The sequence below is a fragment of the Gymnoscopelus microlampas genome (genome assembly GCF_963454915.1).
Source record: "Gymnoscopelus microlampas genome assembly, chromosome: 1".
Lineage (NCBI taxonomy): Eukaryota > Metazoa > Chordata > Actinopteri > Myctophiformes > Myctophidae > Gymnoscopelus > Gymnoscopelus microlampas.
Window position 1 is genome coordinate 59,116,072 of NC_139962.1, and position 22,690 is coordinate 59,138,761.

Sequence of the window (22,690 nt, forward strand, 5' to 3'; positions counted from 1 at the left end):
GAAATCTGTCACAAACTGTCAAAAGAGCAAAAATAGCAGATCGGCTGTCTTCGCCATTTGTCAAATTAAACCCATTAAAACCGGGAAAGCATCTGTGTCATTTTTGATTTTAGCTATTCAAAAATAGCAGATCTACAAGCTCATAGAACGTCACTTAGCTCCGCACTATGCGCATGTACAGTAGATCTACTATTTCTGAAAAATCGTGAAATATTGTGCAAATCTTTGAATATATATATTTTTAAAGCTAACATTTTTAACTCAAATCTTGCCTTCTGGGGGTCCCTGGAACAAAATATTGAGATAGGTACCCCCAGAAGCAAAGATGTATAATTAATAATAATATATAATTACAATATATATCATTTTGAGGGTCCTTGACATGACAAAGTGTGAGCACCACTGATACAGCAACATACGTTTTTCAGAAAACAGTTTTTTTTTAAATCGGCCTCAGGTCTTAATGTGTGAAGTGGTTAGATCAAATTAATTTAACTTCCAAAACATAGACACAGATCAGTCACCCCACCCACATTCATTCCCAGAGGGCCACCACCCAAACCTTCCAGGTAAAGGCAACAAATGTGTCTTTCACCTTCCCACTCTAAAGTGAGCTCAATGTTTCTCGGTGTAAATAGTTAGTAGCGCTGAGTCATAAGAATAATAACATTACGGTAAATTTCTATTTGCCCAACAGGGTGGGTTGCAGATGCCGTCAGCTCTGCCCTGTGACTGAAAGGAGTCCTTTTAACGGCTCTCCACCACACCCTCCCTCATTCAAACTGACCACCATTTCCTTTCAAACTGTCCACACCGGTTCACCTCCCTTCCCCAGGCCTCCTGTCAAAGTCCTTTCTCTCTTCGGCTACCTAATAAATGATATCAAACTTTTTAGTTACAAGGGCTCCCATAATTATTCAGAGTTAAGGTCCATTTGGAACCCGCTCAAGGAACTCTGAGGGTCCCTGCATGGAGCCCACTTTAAGAACCACAGTATTCATCTCAAACCATATCTTGCTATTATAGAGTAAGACATGCTATTTAGTTATTAAATCACTTGAAGGGATAGTTCACCCCCGAAATGACTTTTTTTTTGCATGGAGACTTGAATTCATGGATTTGTTTTTGTGGCATTCCTAAGCCAATAATTTGATGACCAGCGGACCGGTAGGCAGCGATCCCGGTAGGAGACACAAAGGAGACTCTTTGTGTCTCCTACCGGAATCAAATTATTGGCTTAGGATAGGAATGCGACAAAAACAAATATCCATGAATTCAAGTCTCCATGGGGTGACTAATCGATAGGAAAAAAAGTCATTTTAGGGGTGAACTATCCCTTTAAGCCCTATATACTGTACTTCATTGACCGGGGTCCCAGCAGGGGTCTATCCATAACCCTCTCATTCCTCTGGCCACATTTTTCACTTTCGAAAATAGCCGAGAGCCCAGCTGTTTTGATGAGTGATCAAGAAGAGGTGGTCACCAGGACAGTGCTACAGTACATGCCATCCACCTCGCCAAGACGCACGTGATGACACTAACTCAATTGTCTTGCTCTTGTAATGCAAGTTGTAGCAAGGCTCAGCTTCCGCCCGAATACATAAAGGCCATACTGTGCAGTGTGCGGGCAAAGACAGGTTTGTGCCAACCAATACAATCTGCGGAAATCTTGTGAAAGCCTTGTGCCCGTGCCTTCCACCCTGCCATGCCCTGGAGGCCTGTGATACGACACTTTTAAATACAAAAAAACAACTGCTTTCACAAAACTTCAAAGGCACTTGGAAGAACTGAAAGGCCTAAAGTTACTTTGGTTTTACAACAAATCTTGAGGAGTCATTGCCTGTACAGTTAGAAGTTACGCACACATATTGTATCGCCACAAGAAGAATGGGAAAGGGGTTGAAATGTAACACTCTGGGTGAGTTGAGGTATGTACTGGCAACCAACGCAGATATGTCTGCCTCTAAACCATCCCCAACTGAACATTCATTTAGGCAGCATGTATGAGCCATGTGCTAAACTGCTGTTCGGTTGCACAGCCATCAAAAACAGTGCTGTGGAGTTCTGTAGGGAGAGGCTGCGGATGACAGAAAGAGTCATGGAACCATAATTGTCTCCGCCAAGCCGAAGGCGTGGCCGAGACTATGTTTTGCCCCCTGTCCGTCCGTCCGTCCGTGAGCAGCTAATCTCTAGCACCGTTGGCCCGATCGACGTGAAACTGTGCACAGACTGCACACACACTCCCTGGATACCAGAGACACATGTTTCTTTTACATCAGCCTGTAATAGCACCACCAGGAAGTGGATTTTTTTTATATTACTTCTACACATTTTGTCCAGACATTACGCAAATCGGTACACATTATCTATGGTAATGTGATCAAGACGGATCTGTCGCCTGTTTTAGCGCCACAAAGAGGCCGATTTTTGCAACACACTTTTTTTCCTATTACTCCTACAGATTTTGTCCAAACATCACACAAATCGGTACACAGTATCTCTATCTCTCTCGGGACCCCCTTGCTCTAAACTGCTTCCAGCGTCCCTGCAAATATCAATCGAGTACACTCAATTAGCAATACAATATTGTATACACGTCCATAAAACATCCATCCTGTGGTGTGGAATTAAATAGAACTAAAGACAACTTACAAAGCATGTCTTGAAGAACTCTGTGTCATCATCTGCAAGGATCACAAGAAGGCCACGGAGGACTGCAGTTCACTTCCCGGTAACGTCTGCAGTACTCTGAAAATTTGTTTCAAACACACACAAGACTGTGTGTTAACATTGTATAGGCCAGTGGTTCTCAAACTGTTTCATGTCAAGGACCCCTAAATTGACACTTATTAATCCACGGACCCCATTTGAAAAGATATGCCAGGGACCCCCATAAGAGAAGATTTTTACGGCTCTAGCAGTGATTCTCAACCATTATAATTTCAAGGACCCCCAGTTTAACATGATTTAGGCTTTTCTGCCATTTAACGGCATTTCCATCTCTGGGACCCCAATTTATATTTGAAAATCAATGTTAATTTAACTCTTGAGAGTGCACAAGTGGAACCAAATGGACCCGTTTTGGTTCCACTTGTACACTCTCAGAGTTACAGTCCCATGAGGGTCCATTTGGTTCCTAACTATCCATCATTTAGGCTTCGTAATCAAACATTCCACAGGGCAGATATGACAAATAAGTTAAATCTATTGTTACGAGCCCCTGTCTAGGGTAGGGGAGATGACATAATAATGGAGGACAAAGTTGCTTAAAAAAATGAATTGATTTTCCTTTTTTTGTGCAGAGATTGCAAGCTTTTTCTTGTGCCAAAACCTTCAGGGTGCTGGTTTACATTTGCAAAATGTCTACCTAATAAAGAAAATTACCCCCTAACCTAAACCTAACCAAAGAAAAACATGCATTTACTAAACTTACTTTCGTACCAAAAGAATCAACAGAAACAAACAAGGAAGTGGTTAAACAAAATAAAAAAAAGACCAAACACCCCTACAAGGCGAGTGAACAAATAAATACAATAATTAATGAATTAATGTGCAAATATATACAGAATAATTCTTAACTCAAAATAATACAGATCAAAAAGCAACAGGTTTAACTATAATGAAATTGTAGGTCAAACCAAGTAACTGAAATAAGTCAAAGATAGCAACTGAAGATCAGGACAAAGTAACTGAAGGTCAAACAAAGAAACTGAATGAGTCAAAGGTCACTGAAGGACAAATGAACAAGCAGAACAAGACAGGCTACACGGGTTCGGGTAGAGAGAGGGATTGAATCTCTGCAGCTTTATCAATGAGAGCAACCAGTCCCCATGACAGTCAGGGCAGAATGAGATTTTGTAGGTGAGCTACAGAGAACAGCCAACCCTGGCTGGGGGCGGAGACAGAGGGGTGACGAATAGAAGCAGGGGACAAGGCCAGGGGCTGGACCTGTCAATCTGTGTCAACCTGAATGCAATCAGCCACTTCACACACACCAGCAATCAGTGTTCACAGCATTCACCACCATTCACGACCTTATATGGAATACAGAAAAACAATATAATACAAGCCACAAATAATACCAGAATATTCCAAAGCATCATAATTATCCCAAAATAAACCAAATACAAATATACAATAATATATACAAATACGGCTGGCCGTAACAATAACTTAAGTATTTTTTTAACTGATTTTAACATCTTTTACATAATTTTACAAATTTTAACATCTTTTAAGTATTTTTACTCATTTTAAGTATTTTTACTCATTTTAAGTATTTTTACTCAATTTACTAACTTTCAAGTGCTTTTACTTAAATTAGCTACTTTATACAGACTTTGATGCCTTTTAAGTATATTTACTCGTTCTAACATCTTTAAAGTATTTTACTCATTTTAAGTACTTCAAAGTGTTTATACAGATTTGTACGTTATTTTACTCATTTTTACTAATTTTAAGTATTTTTACTCATTTTAAGTATTTTACTCATTGTAAGTACTTTTTAAAGTATTTTTACTCTTTTTAAGTATTTTTACTCAATGTATTACTCATTTGTGTACACACATGGTTGTCATGGTAACTGATTTGTGTCCATACATGGTTGTGATGGTAACTCATTTGTGTACGTACATACATGGTTGTCATGGTAACTCATTCGTGGACAGTCTGACATCAGCTTCTCCGATTGGCTGACCATTGACTTGGTCAGGCATTTTGTTCCTATAAAAGCCGCAGCACGTGCTGCAGGATCACATTCTTACACAGCACCTGTGAACCTTTGACATCGTCCACTTTGTGAAGCATAGTATCTCTTACAGCACAGTCCTAACTAACTGTAAATTTACTAGCTAATAAACAATGGCTAATAAAGTCTTGTATCGGCCACTGACGATGGACAAGCAGGAAGCTGCTGCTCAATTGCTGGGTGGCATGCAGATCAAAGACATACCACCAGAAGCAGAAAAGGGCATTTCTTCAAGCGGAGCAACAATGAAGACGGGGGTAAAGGAGGACAGTACCATCATATCACAGGACCATCAGGACAAAGATGACAAAGCGGCTCAGTTCTTCTTGAACAAGATGATCCGCAGTAACCTGGTCACCAGCACCAACCAAGTGGAGATACTTAAACGGGATCCCACTTCTCCGCTGTACTCAGTGAAGTCTTTTGAGGAGCTTCAACTCAAGCCCCAGCTGCTCCAGGGCGTGTACGCCATGGGCTTCAACCGACCCTCCAGAATCCAAGAGACCGCTCTGCCCATGATGCTGGCACAGCCTCCACACAATCTGATCGCCCAATCACAGTCGGGGACGGGGAAAACGGCCGCGTTTGTTCTGGCAATGCTAAGCCGCGTAGACCCCGACCGGAAATACCCTCAGTGCGTGTGTGTCGCCCACCTATGAGCTGGCACTTCAGACTGGCAAGGTGATCGAGCAGATGGGCAAACACTACCCAGAAGTGAAGCTGGCCTACGCTGTCAGAGGCAACAAGCTGCTCAGAGGCACAGCGCTGCAGGAGCAGGTGGTCATCGGTACCCCTGGCACCATGCTGGACTGGTGCCAAAAGTTTAGGTTCTTCGACCCCAAGAAGATCAAAGTGTTTGTCCTGGACGAGGCCGACGTCATGATCGACACACAAGGCCACCAGGACCAGAGCTTACGCCTCCAGAGGATGCTGCCCAAGGACTGCCAGATGTTGCTGTTCTCGGCCACGTTTGACGAACGCGTGTGGACCTTCGCCCAGCGCGTCGTGCCCAACCCCGACGTCATCAGGCTGAAGCGAGAGGAGGAGATGCTGGACAGCGTCAAGCAGTACTATGTGCTCTGTAACAGCAAGGAGGACAAGCTGGAAGCCATCTGCAACATCTACGGAGCCATCACCATCGCCCAGGCTATGATCTTCTGCAAAACGAGGCAGACAGGATCCTGGCTGGAAGGGGAGCTGAAAAAGGAGGGCCATCAGGTGGCTCTGCTCAGTGGAGAGCTGCCCATAGAGCAGAGGGCAGAGGTCATCGAGCGCTTCAGGGACGGCAAGGAGAAAGTCCTGGTCACCACGAACGTCTGCTCACGAGGAATCGACATTGAGCAGGTTTCTGTGGTGATCAACTTTGACCTGCCGGTGGACAAGAACGGTAACCCAGACTACGAGACGTACCTGCACAGGATTGGCCGCACGGGCCGGTTCGGCAAACGAGGGCTGGCTATCAACATGGTGGATGGCGATTACAGCATGGCCATCCTGAAGAGGATCCAGAAGCATTTCAATCATAAGGACATTGAAAAACTGGGCACAGATGATCTGGATGAAATAGAGAAAATTACCTGCTAAAAGAGGGAATGAACAAGAACGTACTGTACTACACTGACTCAAACCTCTTGAACACTGGCAGCCATAACTACCACCGGCAACAACAGGAAAACATACACTACACACACACAACAAAACATGACAAATGGCAGAAGAAAACACTACTGCCAGCTGAACAACAAGAAGCATGGCTGTAAAGGAGAAGATCTCTACTAATAGAAAGTTCTGTCAGTGCTGAGCCATCTAGAAATGTCTTGTCTGCATTTTGTTCTCCACGTTTTTTAAATGTATTTCCTGACATATACTGCAACATAAATGTTGTTGCGAACGCGGAAGGAGGCGCGGCGAAGCCGCGACTCCGCCCAAGTGGAGCCTCTACTATGTAACTCGGCTCGGCTTGTGTGTCTGTGTGGAGTATGTGTGCAGCCGCGCCCCCATGCGACTCACGCTCTCATTGGCTCGTGCCCCCATGTGACTCAAAACTCCGTGACTGAAATATAGCAGCTGCACTACCTGTGTGCAGCCGCTAGAGTGCGCCAGAGTTCACTATTACAGTGTGGCTGAAATATAGAACTGCGTTCGCTTCCAGCGTTCGCGCGTCTTACTTTTAATAAATGTAACCATTTAGTAGAGAATCTCTAGTTACATATTTAATTTCTACATTCAGAGTTTCACCAACTTTCAACTTGATGTCCCTATTTGTGTGTGCATTCTAAGAATTTCTAACAATTGAAGCTGTAAGCCAATAATATGAATAAAACAATTATTTTAATCAATTTGTATGGTTGAGTGTTAATACATATAACTACTACATCTGTAAAGTATGTTAATACAATATAACTAGTACATCTGTGTGGTTAAGTAAGTTAATACAATATAACTAGTACATCTGTGTGGTTAAGTAAGTTAATACAATATAATTAGTACATCCTGTATCCCGCGGTCAGTGGTCTAAAGTTTAGCAAAGCGGGGGTCCTTGAAATGAAAATGGTTGAGATTTTGGAGGTACATTTCCCTACTTTTGAGAAGAGATTTTACTTGATCTCATACACATCCAGGTATTGCCTAAACTTGGTCAAGAGTAATCCAAGAGTTTGTCTGACTCTGGTTAAATAGGACAAAGAGTAAAAATCTTATATTATTGAACTGTTCTTTAAACACTCTGGTTTCTTGCTTAGTCGCAATTATTTGAGATAATCGCAATTATTTTGCATCATCCATGTTGAAAATTGTTAATACATTTTCAAATATATTCAAAACATAGTGGAAATAGATCTACAAGCTCACAATGAGAGCTGGTAGATTGGCTATTTCAACTATTTATTTTTTATTTTGAAAGTATAAAGTTAATGTCTCGCCAGGCCAAAGGCTATGTCCTTGGATGCCAGAGCAGAAACTCCGTCCCGAATTCTTTAGATCGGCCTGTTATAGCGCCATCAAGGAGGCCAATTTTTGCAAATCACATTTCTTGATATTACTCCTACAGATTTTGTCCAAACTCCAAACATAATGCAAATCTGTACAAATGATCTTTATTGTCATGTGATCAACACAGATCTGTCTGATTTTTCGTAGTCCAGCGTAGTCCAGCCTGATTGGTGAATTTCAAACATTGCTGGCCCACAATAACCTGACCTGGCGGAGACCTGTGCTCTAAGGAGGCACTTTTTCTAGTTAAATATATCAGTTCTCTCGTTGCATATTTAAGTTATTTGTCGTATCTACCTTGTGGAAATTTTATTTACGAAGCCTAAAAGCCAAACAGAATGTTCCAAAGTTCAATGCCGAAAACACAATTAAATAATTCATCGCAATTATTTGTATGACAATTAATCGTCAAGTGAAATGATTGATCATGAGTCATGATTGATCCGTAACAGTCCTATCCTTGCTTGCGTGCGTGTGGCTTGGCTCCGCTGTCACTACAAGATAGACAACAGAGAAGGGATTGGTGGCTGATAGATCGCCAATCATCCCAGTTAATCACACATGTTAACTGCTGCACCCGTAGCTCTCCAGTTGCAGCGGACGGTAAACCACACCCTGCTCCCACACTATTGCGTTGACATAAGACAACCTTTATTAGTGTCCACTACTCCACTCACGTGGAAACTGTGTCAAGCCTCACAGTAGCCAGTTAATCACTTCAACCCTATTATGGTTGACCGGAGTCGCTCAGGGCCTGTCATTGTGGAGAAAGCTTGTGCTGAAAATAGACGATCGACAATCTTACAACGCGTCACGCTGCGACGCGTTGGAAGCTTGTCGATTTGCTATTTTCTGTGAAAGCTTTCCCCACAATACGGATACTGGGGTTTATAAGTGGTTGAAAACAAGCAGCCGGCCTGGGCCGCTGGCCTAGTGGTCAATATAGCCTGACAGCGTTTAGTCTGACGGCCTTTGCTGCGTGTCATTCCCTGTGTCTCTCTCCCCGTTTCCTGTCTCTCTTCACGAATACTATCCAATAAAGGCAGAAAAAGCAAAAAACAAATCTAAAAGAAGAGAACAGGCAGCCAGCCTCTACCAATAACATTTTAAAAATGTTATATTACATATACTTGTAATGTAATATACTCTTATTGTCTGCTTGTTTTTATATTTTTTTGTGGGGACTGCGGATGTAAATTAGCATCTTTGCAAAAATCCGGTGTATTTACATTACATTGATTGTATTGTTCATTAACATGTGGTGTCCCGTCAAAATAAACAAATACAAATATATAAATAAATAAGAACATGGCTTAGGAACCAATGAAATGGGGATGAAGGAACAGTTTTCTTGTTGTTCTGGGTGTCTTATAAAATGGATGTGAGGGAATCGTCAACAATTTGGTTAGTTTGTTCCTAGTTTGGGGCGGGCCACATAATATTGAGACCGTCGACGCCGTGGCCTGCCTATTATCTTATTGGCCGTTCTTACTGCTCAGAAATAGAACACATCAGCTAAATGCTGTCCTCGCTAGCCTCCCTCGTAAAGCGCTCTTTTTTGTACTGCTCTGTCATGTGGGAGAAAGGACATGAGGTCATACTGTCAATTCACACAACACAACAAAAAATAAAATAACTTGATCACAAAAAAAATATATACTGTCAATTCAAACGAGGGGACACAACCTTTTTTTTGCTGTTAGATTTTAAATAGAGTAAAACAAAAATTCCAAAATGGAACAAATGTTCCCCCTCTGCCAAAATAGGACCGGTGAGACAGGTGCGCCTACAGGAGCGGCGTTCCCCCTACCTCAGCTGCCTAACCAAATCTAAACTACCACAACTTGCCCTGGTCTTCAGGGGCCCTCCCGAGTCCCCCTTACCGACTGAGCATCTCGGTGGCACCACCCTATCCCATCTTTTGTGGGACAGAATTTATCAAACCATACAACAAAGAAACAAACAGCACAACGAGTCCCACAAGGGGAAACGCCGCTATCCTATTTGGGTGGGGAACACCGCCCCTCAGACTGTCCAAGACACACCTGTTCCACCTGCCCTAATTACCACACTAGTGGTAGCTAAATGACAGCGCAAAATAAAAATAAATAATTGTATTTAACCAAAATGATAAACCAATTACTTAAATTGTTACTCAAAACAAATTGTTAATCAAACAATTAACAATTCAAATTATTAATCAAACACTACCATGCACCTGCTCAGTATTGCTGTGACTTAATTTGCCAAAATAGGCTTCAAACAACACAGGAAATTACTTTACCTGTTCAGAGTCACAGCCAACCCGAGTATTTTTACTTGAAAGCGGCACAAGCCCCCAAGTTGTCACAACCCGGCCCGTGGGCCATGACAAATTGAGGAGGACACTGGTTGCGAACGCGGAAGGAGGCGCGCCTCCGCCCAAGTGGAGCTTACTATGAAATCCTGCTCGGCTTGTGTGTGTGTGTGTGTGTGTGTGTGTGTGTGTGTGTGTGTGTGTGTGTCTGTCTGTGTGCGTGCACTGCCTGTGTGCAGCCGCCAGAGTGCGCCAGAGTGCCGAGCAGGGTTTCACACACACACACACACACACGCACGCACGCACGCACGCGCGCACACACACACACACACACACACACACACACACACACACACACACCAGTGTGGCCATGAAGAATGCAGGAATGTAGACAATGCTGATTAAAATGCACAACAGCCTGCAACATATTTCGAGCTGCGTTCGCTTCCAGCGTTCGCGTGTCTTACTTGTAGTGCTAAAAGTAACAGTGATTTATTAACAGAAGTAACTTAGTTAATGCTTTACAAAAGGTATGTGTAATTCAGTAATCAGTAGTGTCAGCAATGTATGGATGTGTGATAAATGTAGTGTGGGGTGTTGTAGAGTGTGTAAACTCAGTCATAAGAGAAACCAACTTTTAAGGGTGCTGTCATCTGGAGAGTAGGCTGCACTAGCCGGCCTGCTTTCGTGCATAGAGGGACGGGTTTAAAATCAGCGGAGAGAATGCGCCTGATCCCATTGGTTCACAGATCTGTCCGTCAGCCTCCGCCCCGTCAACACAACATTTGGAGCGACGCCCACTGCACTCTGGTTGGTTGGGGAACACCAGCTCGCTGGTCCAGGCTTTTATTTTTTAGCAAAACTAAAAAATAAAAGCTTGGAGATCGAGGCTATCAGGAGAGGGACACCTAGAATTGCTGGCAGCCACTCTTTAATAGAGCTGCCCAGGTGCTGCCAATGCACCTATTGAGGAACCCCAAGTTGGCCGACGTACATAGTTCCTCTGAGAACTGAACCATTCCATTTTCATTTGAATAATAAGAGGAAACTAGATACAGTACCATAGCATTAAGTGCTTGGCCCCCTAATGAAGACTAGATTCTCCGACTATGTGGCGGATGCCACATAGTCGGAGAAAAGGTCTGTCGGATTAACGCATGCCTCCCCTTTGCCATGCTGGGTGGCCTACCCAGGGCTGTGTCAGTCCTGCCTACAAATTAACAGTATGAAATATGAAAACCCTGCTTACAATGGGCCCCTCCCCACAAAATTAGGTCTGGAATATGAAAAATCTGAAATTATGGTTATCACATGACTATAGAGGTCATGTGTAACACATTTTGTTAATTTTGGGCAAAATCCCTTTTTGCAGAGAGTGTTAAGAATGAGCTGCACGTGGATGGGCAGATTGACATGGGCAAAAACCTAGTCTTCAGCTGTCAGCCTGACAAAGACAATAACACACAGCTGTCTTTCAATCATATTTCTTATTCATAATTGGTGTGTTGTTTAACACAAACTAGTGAATCAAGACAAGTTCCTCTAGATTATAATAAACGCATTATCGTGTCATGCTTTAACCGTGGCTGATATGGTATTTTGAGGACGGTTTGTCATGCCAATCAGTCACTTTGGGAGGTACAGTAGATAACTGTACTAATGTTTTCTGACTTGCGTTGATCAATTTGTATAATTCTTCTAATCAACAGGTTCGCACCCAGACAAACTTTGTGTCCACACTACTGGCAGTGACCATGGATGACCAGCAGGATGAGACTGTTAGGCAATTAGGTGAGTCCAAATAAACCAGATGACATGTGGAAATTGTTAATTTTGACAATCTGCGCAAGATGATAACCTTAGATTTGCACTTGACAATTAAAACCGCTTTACAAAGGCTGCTTAAGAGTCAAATTGGGTTTCACAAACATAATCCATCAGAAGTTTTTTAATGACTGCATCATTTTTGCATTCATTTTGTGATTCATGTGCTTGTAACACTGATCTGCTCACAGCCAATATTATTTATAGATGTCTTAAGACACCCAAGCAGAGAGCTTGCCATTACATTTTAAGAAGACGGCTCCCTTGAGAAATGATCATGAATTCTACAGATTCATGACTCCGTTCCACAAGTAAATATTGTGAAAATAGCCGTGAAAATAGCCGATCTACAAGCTTACAAAGCCTCTCAACGTGAGGCGTTTCGAGCTTGTAGATCGGCTATTTTCACAATATTTACTTGTGGAACGGAGTCAAACAGAATGGGGGGGTCCCAGATCAAGTACGTGTATTTGGGGGGGGGGGGGGGTGGGGGGGCGGCGTGAAAGGGTTGATAAGCACTGCTCTAATCGGAGCGAAATTATCTGAAATTACTACATGACCATAATGCAGCCTAACATGCGTTGCACGGGGCGGTCCTGCCATTACGTTAGTTACTGTAGTTGCTGTGGAGCTACATAGTTCTCCAGAAGACACACACAAACATACACCATCTACAATGGACGAACTGAGCAGCAATATTGACATTCACCACACGAACGTGCATTGTTGACAAAGTGATTGCACAGCCGCTGCAGGCATGACAACCACGTTATAGTCCATGGGCCAGACGAGATGTCGGTACACCGAAAGGTGGCAAAGGTTACTTATCATTTTTGAGAAGCTCTATGTCTGTAGATAACATTTTGGTATGATAACCCTTCCTGAGTCACAGCTAAATTGGTGTTATCAGGTGCTGAAGTTACCCTCCCCCATTGAAAAAAGCCATTTTAGATGCAGGTGCATATCTTGGTATTGGCACCTGTTGAGTATATATTTCAATATCTTTCACTATAGTGTTTGGTATCATTTTTAAGGGGACACTTTAAGCTTTCATTCAAGCCCTTTTGTGGGACAAGTACAGTGGATACTGGAGCTCTTCAAACTTCGAATAAAACATTTTTAACACAATATTTGCCGAAATCATATTTTTTTCTTTTAGTCCTGTGCCATCAAAAAACATCAGTGGCACAAAACACAAAATCTGGAATGCTGACATGACCCTAAGGATTCGGGAAATGTATAATTTACCCATATTATTTCATTCTGAGGGACAGATTTTCAGCCTTATATTAAACAAGCAGTTTTAACGCGAAACTAATCAGACCATAGTCAGTTACAACACAGACTTGTTTTAAGCATTTGTTCAATAGTAGCATTTTATAATAAAGCAGTTCATGAGTCACAGTAGTAGTCAAATCAACATGAAAGTATGTGCATGAAATTATGTTTCCTTTTATCTACATATACTGTATATCAGCAGTAACAGTGTAGTAACATCAACAGTATATAGATATACATTGTGCAACATTGGGTTGATCACACTATACAAGAGACTTCAGTCCTTTGTGCCGACCCACTTTATTTTTGCTCAGTTTTTTCCTTGTATGGCGTATTCTTTATTTCCTTTTTTCTCTTTTTGTCTCTTTTTTCCCAATGTCCTTGTTCATGGTCTATCTGCCGGGTAGAAGTTTTTTTCCAAGCCTAGGGACATGTTACACATTAAAACTGGTCATCAATTTCTCCATCTGACTCCCCAAGTTCAAATTCTGGTTGTGGATCATCTGCCTGTATTGGTTGCTGCAGGTCTGCAACCTGCACATGTCGGTGCAGGTCAGTCCATTACAGGCACGTGCAATCTGGCAGTTTGCACACACTTGCAGGACAACAGCTCCAAGACCACATCTGGTTTAGGTGGGGAACGCATCCAGTGAATGGCCAGCTTGCCATCGCTGTCGGTACGTACATCCATGAAGAATAGGGCTTGGCACAACAGGAGATGCCTGTAGACAGCAGTTCCAGATTGCTGCCTGGTAGTTTGCCCGTTCAATAATGCATATAGAGACAATCTCTACATGGTGGCAGCTGGCTGGATTCGATTTCCCCCCTTTTGGTGCAGAACAGTTTGTGGCGCAGCTTACTTACATCTTATTTACATCACCTGTGCTGCTATTGGCGATGTACATGCAACAGGTAAACTTCTCAATTTTCTGGAAGAGATCATCAGATACATTCCATGACTTCCCCAGTTGACTGAAAGTATCTTGCCAGAAAGGGTCCTCATCTTCAGAGCATTCAGCTTCCCTCGACCGGCGAATGCACTCACTGTGTCACATCCTGTGAAGGTGGGTAAGCCAATTAGGCAGTCACATACACTACGTCCGATTGAGCCTACCAGTTTTGTGATGTCCAGAAAACGTGTGCGGTTCTGTGTCCCACATTTTTGATAGATGGGACAGGCAATATCTTTCTGGAAGCTAAGACAGAGCACCATGACATCAGTATCTTCAGCTGTAATTACTTCTGCCTGTGAGCCTGCATTAGATGCATGCAAGGCATGGCGAAGCAAATGAGTATCAGCTTCCTCATGCGTGGAGTGCAACTCTGCTATTTCCTCACACTTGTCCTTGGCCTCTTCGCCTATCTCAGGAACTCTCAAGAGATCCCTGGTCACATCAGGTGGTGCAATGGAGCCAGTGGAGAGGCCAACCAGATCAATGCCATTTGGAGCCACAGGATTGAACCAGTTATTCTCCATATGGTCAATGAAAGCCTTGACATCCTCATAATTTCTTTTGATCCTTGGACCCTGTAGATCTGGATGGGACAGCTTGTAACTGCCTTGACCTATCAAGTCTCTCAGATGTCTGAGGAACAAGGTTCTGTACTCGGCTGTAAGGTTATCACAGCTCCTGGCTTCAAGCTGAATCCCTTTGTCCCTCCAGCTGTCTGGGTGTCTTTGTTCACCGTTTCTTCTATGGCTTGGTCAACAGGGATTCGGGGAAAGGGATTGGTGGAGCGCATTTGAACTGAGAAACCCCCTTCCATGAATTCTGTATACACATCTGGGTGTGTGATGGGCAGTTGAGACATTTGGGCGTAATAGTAGGGAAGGTACCGTGCATAATTAATTTGGTCATATGCAAAGCACCAAGGAATCATTGCTCGAATGCTTGCCAGGTGAAGCATCCACTCTCCCTCTCTAGATGCTCGAATGAGGCCCAACATGATTTAAACCATGTCCAAATAAGACATCCAGAAGGCAGAGAGACTGCCATTTCCATTCTTTCCAACTCAACCACTACCAGGCAGCAATCTGGAACTGCTGTCTACAGTGATGTGCCGTGGCAGACCTGTCACTCTTGGTTCAATGAACCCTAAAGTCCAGTTTATAGACGACATACACAGAAATTACCGTTCACATGCGCAAGGCATCTTTATTGACAAACAAGGGAGACTCCCTTTATACTATGTGGATAAAAGAACAGCAAATTAATGATATTAAAACAATACGACCTGATATATCACGAAGGCAATTCGCTCCACATCTAGGTCTGCATGCAAACAAGCGTTCGGTTGAGCGCCTGGAGAATTCTGAAGTTCTTATCTATAACATTCAGTATATCAACGCTGTGGCTGTCAAGGCCTTCCTTCTTACTAGAGCACAGCTACTGTGCTCCACACTCTATAAAGTAAAGGTTGACGGCCAAAGGTTCCACAATGGACCATCAACAGGCATCTCCTGTTGTGCCAAGCCCTATTCTCCATGGATGGACCGACAACGATGGCAAGCTGGCCATTCACTGGATTCTGTTCACTGGAACAGAATTTGAACTTGGGGAGTCAGATGGAGAAATTGATGACCAGTTTTAATGTGTAACATGGCCCTAGGTTTGGAAAAAAACTTCTACCCGGCAGCTAGACCATGAACAAGGACATTGGGAAAAAAGAGACAAAAAGAGAAAAAAGGAAATAAAGAATAAGCCATACAAGGAGAAAACTGAACAAAAAATAAAGTGGGTCGGCACAAAGGACTGAAGTCTCTTATATAGTGCGATCAACCCAATGTTGCACAATGTATATCTATATTGATGTTACTACACTGTTGTTACTGCTGTATATACAGCATTATGTAGATAAAAGGACACATCATTTCATGCATATACTTTCATGTTGATTTGACTACTACTGTGACTCATGAACGGCTTTATTATAAAATGCTACTATTGAACAAATACTTAAAACGAGTCTGTGTTGTAACTGACTATGGTCTGATTAGTTTCGCGTTAAAACTGCTTGTTTAATATAAGGCTGAAAATCTGTCCCTCAAAATGAAATAATATGGGTAAATTATACATTTCCTGAATCCTTAGGGTCATGTCAGCATTCCAGATTTTGTGTTTTGTGCCACTGATGTTTCTCAATGGCACAGGACTAAAAGAAAAAATATGATTTCGGCAAATATTGTGTTAAAAATGTTTTATTCGAAGTTTGAAGAGCTCCAGTATCCACTGTACTTGTCCCACATATACACAAATGGGCTTGAATGAAAGCTTAAAGTGTCCCCTTAAAAATGATACCAAACACTATAGTGAAAGATATTGAAATATGTACTCAACAGGTGCCAATACCAAGATATGCACCTGCATCTAAAATGGCTTTTTTCAATGGGGGAGGGTAACTTCAGCACCTGATAACATCAATTTAGCTGTGACCCAGGAAGGGTTATCATACCAAAATGTTATCTACAGACATAGAGCTTCTCAAAAATGATAAGTAACCTTTGCCACCTTTCGGTGTACCGACATCTCGTCTGGCCCATGGACTATTAGCGTTAGCGACATGGCAGCTATCACAGCGCCCTGTCCGTCGTGCTGCAACTGCCTGTGATGGCTACAGCAGTAACAGCAAGCTGTCTGCGATGCCATTGTCTGGAGACTGCTCTTAGCGTGACACGACCAATGAGAGTGAGCGCTGTAGTTGTTGCTAAGATACGGTGGCGTCTCTGCCCCATAGCGTGTAGATCTCTCACACATGATTGGCGTAGGCTGCGTTGCCAGGTCTGACTTTGTGTCTAAGCAATGGTCGGCTTATTTTTGCGCGCCTTTGGGCTCGTTTGCATTGTGCGCACGGCAGCGCTTGTTTAGCGTACGTCAGCGCGACGTGGCAACCGACGTGGCAACGTGAAAGGTGATTGGCTGGTGAAAAGAAACACCCGGACGTGAATTTTGTGTTGGCGAAGTGATTTGCATAAGTATTGGAGCATAATGCGTTTGATATTAATTGTACATCCTGCAAGTACAGTGATGGGATGCGAAGCAGCTGGTGTCACAGGCAGAATATTGAGGAATTTTGGGGGAAAATGTGGAGTTAGTTGGGCCATGTGTCTGCTTGGCAATTGAGCACATACACTCGTGTACACTCCATGACTGTGGCCGTCAATTATGTGTGTCTAAGCAATGGTCGGCTTATTTTTGCGCGCCTTTGGGCTCGTTTGCATTGTGCGCACGGCAGCGCTTGTTTAGCGTACGTCAGCGCGACGTGGCAACCGACGTGGCAACGTGAAAGGTGATTGGCTGGTGAAAAGAAACACCCGGACGTGAATTTTGTGTTGGCGAAGTGATTTGCATAAGTATTGGAGCATAATGCGTTTGATATTAATTGTACATCCTGCAAGTACAGTGATGGGATGCGAAGCAGCTGGTGTCACAGGCAGAATATTGAGGAATTTTGGGGGAAAATGTGGAGTTAGTTGGGCCATGTGTCTGCTTGGCAATTGAGCACATACACTCGTGTACACTCCATGACTGTGGCCGTCAATTATGGTAGTGTCTGGTCTGCTACATATCAGGGGGTTTCATCCATTGTCACGTGTGCAATACAATGTTCTAATCATTATGTTCTGAGCACATATGAGTGTTTAACCACTTATACCATATATACTTAGTTGCTACTGTACTTGGTCAGCTCTTGTTTCCATCTACACCAAATCTCTTTGCCCAGAAAAGGCAGATATACAAGTTCACAACATGTTGTGTTGCGATGTGCTGTGAGCTTGCAGATCGGCTATTTCTGGTGAATGTTCCCCCCAGAAAAGTGGGTGTAGGGGTGTTTAAGATTAATTAAGTTATTTTCACATTCATGCAATACGAGCAGAGCTATAGCTCTGTATGGACAATTTTGTGGCAGGGACATCTATTAGTTAAAGAGGTAGTGCCATGTTTTTGCACTTTTTCTGTTTTTCATGTGTCTATGAGGTTGATAGAACTTCATTAAGCCCCCGGTGGTGGTTTTATGGTGTTTTATGTCTTCTCTGATTATTTGGAGTTTCTTCCTGGAGGCTGAAATCTTGAGGGTCAAACGTGCCAATAGAGAAACAGCCCTTTAGTGACATCACAGAGCCCCCCAAAAACATACCCTCCCCCTCATTATCATAACACAACAGGTGTGGGCATGAGGAGGAGGAGGGACTAGGACAGGTGGGTGGTGCTAAGGTGGTGGAGGAGGTGCTAAGGTGAGAACCATGCATACTTAATGAACTGGAGGCGTGTGCACATAAAACTTTTTTTTAAAAACAAGTTCTGTACACTTTTTTATTTTATTTTTTTATCCTTACATAATAATAATACCTTATGATCAGGTTTTAGGGTTGAAAAATATCATGGCACTCCATCTTTAATCATTATTGTATAAAATTTGAATGATGGAAGAGGCAACTAGTTGCAATAGCAGTGATCTCAGTGTCTTTTATTATTGGACTCGTGAAATAATCATCAACTCTTCAACAAAATGTTTCAGCATGTTTACTTGGGCAAGAAGCCTACTGCCTTGTCGGTAGCATTGTTTGATGTTATTTGCCTCCTTATGAAGCTATTTACTCTCCTAGTAGCTGTCCCCAGGAACATGGTTTTCCAACTGTCTCCTTTGCATCTGACTCCAATTCAGCCAGACTGCATTAGATTAGTGATGAGTAACTAGCTGTATTTCCAAAATGATCCCCTGTTAACTGGACAGTCAATAGATTTTTTTCTCCCACAGATGGATATGAACAAAACATGTATTATTTCTGGAAGAAAAGCAAATTGAAGACTTCTAAATCATTTTACTTTACCCATGTCACCTTATTCTTTTAGAAAGTTGCAAAATTTTCAATTTGATTATCCAACTCATGTAAATACAGTAGTCTTTATGGCACAGCCAAACTCCAAGCCACCTCGAACAGGGTTAGTCTGTGTGTCTCCACAAAAATTGTCGTGGTAGTTCAGGCAGGCGCGGGAGTCAAGCTGGTCATCATGTCCATGTAACAACTCTGTATCTTTAGGCTCTGCTTTGGGAGCTTTGTCACGCTTGTGCAAATTAATCTGTAGTGTCATTGGAGCAGAGCCACACCTCCAAATACAATATCATTGCAATAAATGCTTTAACTTGATTAAAGTGTCTGTCTGATTGAAGTTGACCAATCGCAGCTCCCACCGTGTCTGTTACGTGCATTATGTCACGAAGTGTGCATGCTGCCTGGTATAACGGGATGGACAATACATGCCACGGAATGACGCTGGAGTTCCATACCAATTTATTGCATCCCTGGCTTATAATGTCAACACCGCTTGACTCCCTACAGCAGAGAACAGACACCATGAGTGGCACTGAAGCTGACGATTTGTTCACAAAACGTTTATCCATAGCATACACTTTATCAATAGCATTGGACAGGGAGGCCACACGTTATTAGACTGTGTTGTTTTCTTATGAGACTGAAGGGTTTAGTTTTGCAGTAATAATTAGCGATATAGGACTATTTATGGTATTTAACTAGACATGAAGGCATTTTTAAGTTATCTGGGATTGCCCACCTCGGTCTGCGATGACACGTAATAAGTATTCCATCACAATTCCCGCATTTGGTGGCAATGGTGCATGATGGAGAAGCTCTCAGAATAACTGGCATAATGGGTAATGGGCTTGGAGACTAACTCAGCACCTTTCTTCGAAGCACACAGAGGAAGTTCCTGCTGTGTTGCCACGGGATCCTCCCATGTGGTTCAGTACTGAAGCCCATTTGCTGAGAGTTGACTCAAAGGAACTGTGTTTGAGTGACTGCAGGAACGGCATCACCATAATGCTAATCTGCAAATGGATGTTTTGTTTATTCCTAAGTATCATTTCATGTCTTTGAATGTGTCATGTTGACTTTGTAGTCAGTCATGTGGTTTGGAACTTTAGGAGGAAATTATTTCTTCTCCTTTGAAAATAAAATGAGCCGACAGCTTTTTGGTAATGGCCTTGGCTGTGGGGGTGCAGTACGTTAGTCCGACAGCGCATTCCTCCGACAGCGCAGCGCTCCGACGTTTCCAATACTAAACCCGAACCAAACCCGCACCCTAACCCTAACCGCACGCGGCTGCCACATAGTCGGAGAAAAGGTCTGTCGGATTAACGCATGCCTCCCGGCTGTGGGGGTGGTGTGGTCATTGGGGCAGGGGTAGTGCTGGGTTATGGGGGGAGGCATGCGTTAATCCGACAGACCTTTTCTCCGACTATGTGGCATCCGCGTGCGGTTAGGGTTAGGGTGCGGGTTTGGTTCGGGTTTAGTATTGGAAACGTCGGAGCGCTGCGCTGTCGGAGGAATGCGCTGTTGGACTAACGTACTGCACCCGGTTATGGGACTGGGGGCATGCTCTGTCAGCATTGATAGGCAAGATTATGACTGCCCAGCCAGTGGCATAGACACTTGTGTCAGCAGTCTGATGTCAGCTTCCACCCCACTCACCACCCTCCCACTCCCTCAGATGTCGCTCTCTGCAAGCCAGAGAGGAGTCCTACATTGGTTATTAAGCCCATTTGACACATGAATGCTACATTCAGAGCATCTGAACTACATCCTGAGGGGTACAATTGTAACCCATGGAGATGAACCGGTTGCTGTTTCATAATCCATTACTGTAGGACCTCAACTTTCCCCATTCAGTTTTTATCTTGATTTATTTTCTTATAAGTGGAGGAGGTGAGAGTTGAGAGAATCGCAAAAGCTTGGTGTAGGAGCAGAGAGCACTAATGAACGAGTTGAAATAAAGTTGGGAGATGTACTGTGAATGGACCCTAAAAGAGGCTACTTAATGCACTACCCTGCTGTTGCCACCTTTTAAGTTCTCAGTAAAACACAGAAAACACAGGCACAGAGACGCCGGTCACCAACAACATCCCTGAAGAGGACAGGCAGTTCATTCGAGACAATATTGTGGAGGCCATCATACACTCACCCAAGCGCATCAGGTAACGAAATGGAGGACAGAGAGAGCTGAGCAGGATTGTCTTCCAATTCATAATCTATCCGTCATCCTTGTTCCTTCCCACTCACTCTCCATGTTGTCTTCCTAATCTCTTTTTGTCCACCCCTTAAAACTGTCCTTTTTGGGGCGGTGTAGCCGCCCCCTATAAGTGAGTTTTGGACACCGACCAAAAGATTTGTATACCCCCTAACCCTTCCATTGTTAATGCCAATCGATACTTTTGCAAAGTCAGCCAATCACATTACAGCTAGTGTCATCACCACTAACTGTAATGTGATTGGCTGACTTTGCAAATTCAGGACTGTGATTGGCTAGCAAAACACATGACACATGTGCAGCCCTATGAATAGCAGTATGGACTTTTAAAAAAGTAATTTATCCTTTTTTTAAAGTGAGTCATCCGAATCAGGTGGATGACCACACACCGCCCACTTCACACTGGGTGTGATTTTTATTTTCCTTCTCAGGGTCCAGCTGACAACATGCATCCACCACATGATCAAGCATGACTATCCTGGCAAGTGGACAACCATTGTGGACAAGATAGGCTTCTATTTACAGTCAAACAACAGTGCAGGATGGCTGGGCATCTTGCTCTGCCTCTATCAGCTGGTCAAGACCTATGTGTAAGTCTTCCGTTTTGAAGAACAAGTTAAAACATTTGAAGTTGCAAGAGTGTTTTGTTTAAAGCAATTCTGTATGTTCTGTAATTGGGTGTGGTCACTTTAAGAGCAGAATGTATCAGTAGTCATGTGACCTTCAGCATGTCATGTGATCACCTGTAACCAGGAAGTAAAGTCAGTTTAGCACATGGCTGAGCACAGAGAGGCTGTGTTTTTCATCAATCTAAGTCTTCCGTTTTGAGGAACAAGTTTGGGGTTTATTTAGTCCAAGCCAGCGGCGGACTGGCCATTTGGCGTACCGGGCAAATGCCCGGTGGGCCGCTGGGCCAGTGGGCCACTGGGCCCAAAAAAAAAAAAAAAAAAAAAAAAATGTTTTTTTTTTTTTTTGAAAAATATATTTTTTAAAATGTTTTAGGGTTATTACGGTCATATCCGAGTCGCGCGGCCCAATTATTAGTTACGTTAATGTTTGGGCTGGGATGCTTTCCAGCAGGCGCCTCAGTGCGGCCTCAGAGTTCATGTGCAGGGCTGGGCTGAAACAGTGAAACGCCCGCCCCCCCCCCCCCCCCCCCCCCCCGTTGACAAAATGGGGGGGGGGGGGCCGGTCCGGACCAAAATGCCAGGGCTGAATTTTGGTCCCAGTCCGGCCCTGGTCCAAGCCATATTTCACTAATAACTGTCTGTAAAAATAAAACATTACAGTGCAAATCCATTGATTGAGGCCGATGCTGAAGAGAAGGCCGCCGAAAAGGAGCGCCAACTCATCATTGAGAACGACATACACATCTTTATGCCTAAGCTGAAGGAACTCTTCAGCGGGTTACTGACTTCCGATGACCCTGATGACCCTGATGCCGCTGCCGATGACTCTTCTGGCGCAGAAACAGATCTTGAAGATACTTAATGCCTTGCTCAAGGTATT

General features: G+C 43.3%; 1 pseudogene across 1 annotated transcript; it reads left to right on the top strand.

The window, feature by feature from the left end:
- The first annotated feature begins 5,049 nt into the window (after positions 1-5,049).
- LOC311044301 (ATP-dependent RNA helicase DDX19A-like) lies at positions 5,050-6,331 on the top strand (annotated as a pseudogene). Its single transcript has one exon. The product of its transcript is annotated as an ATP-dependent RNA helicase DDX19A-like (transcript).
- Positions 6,332-22,690: the final 16,359 nt, after the last annotated feature.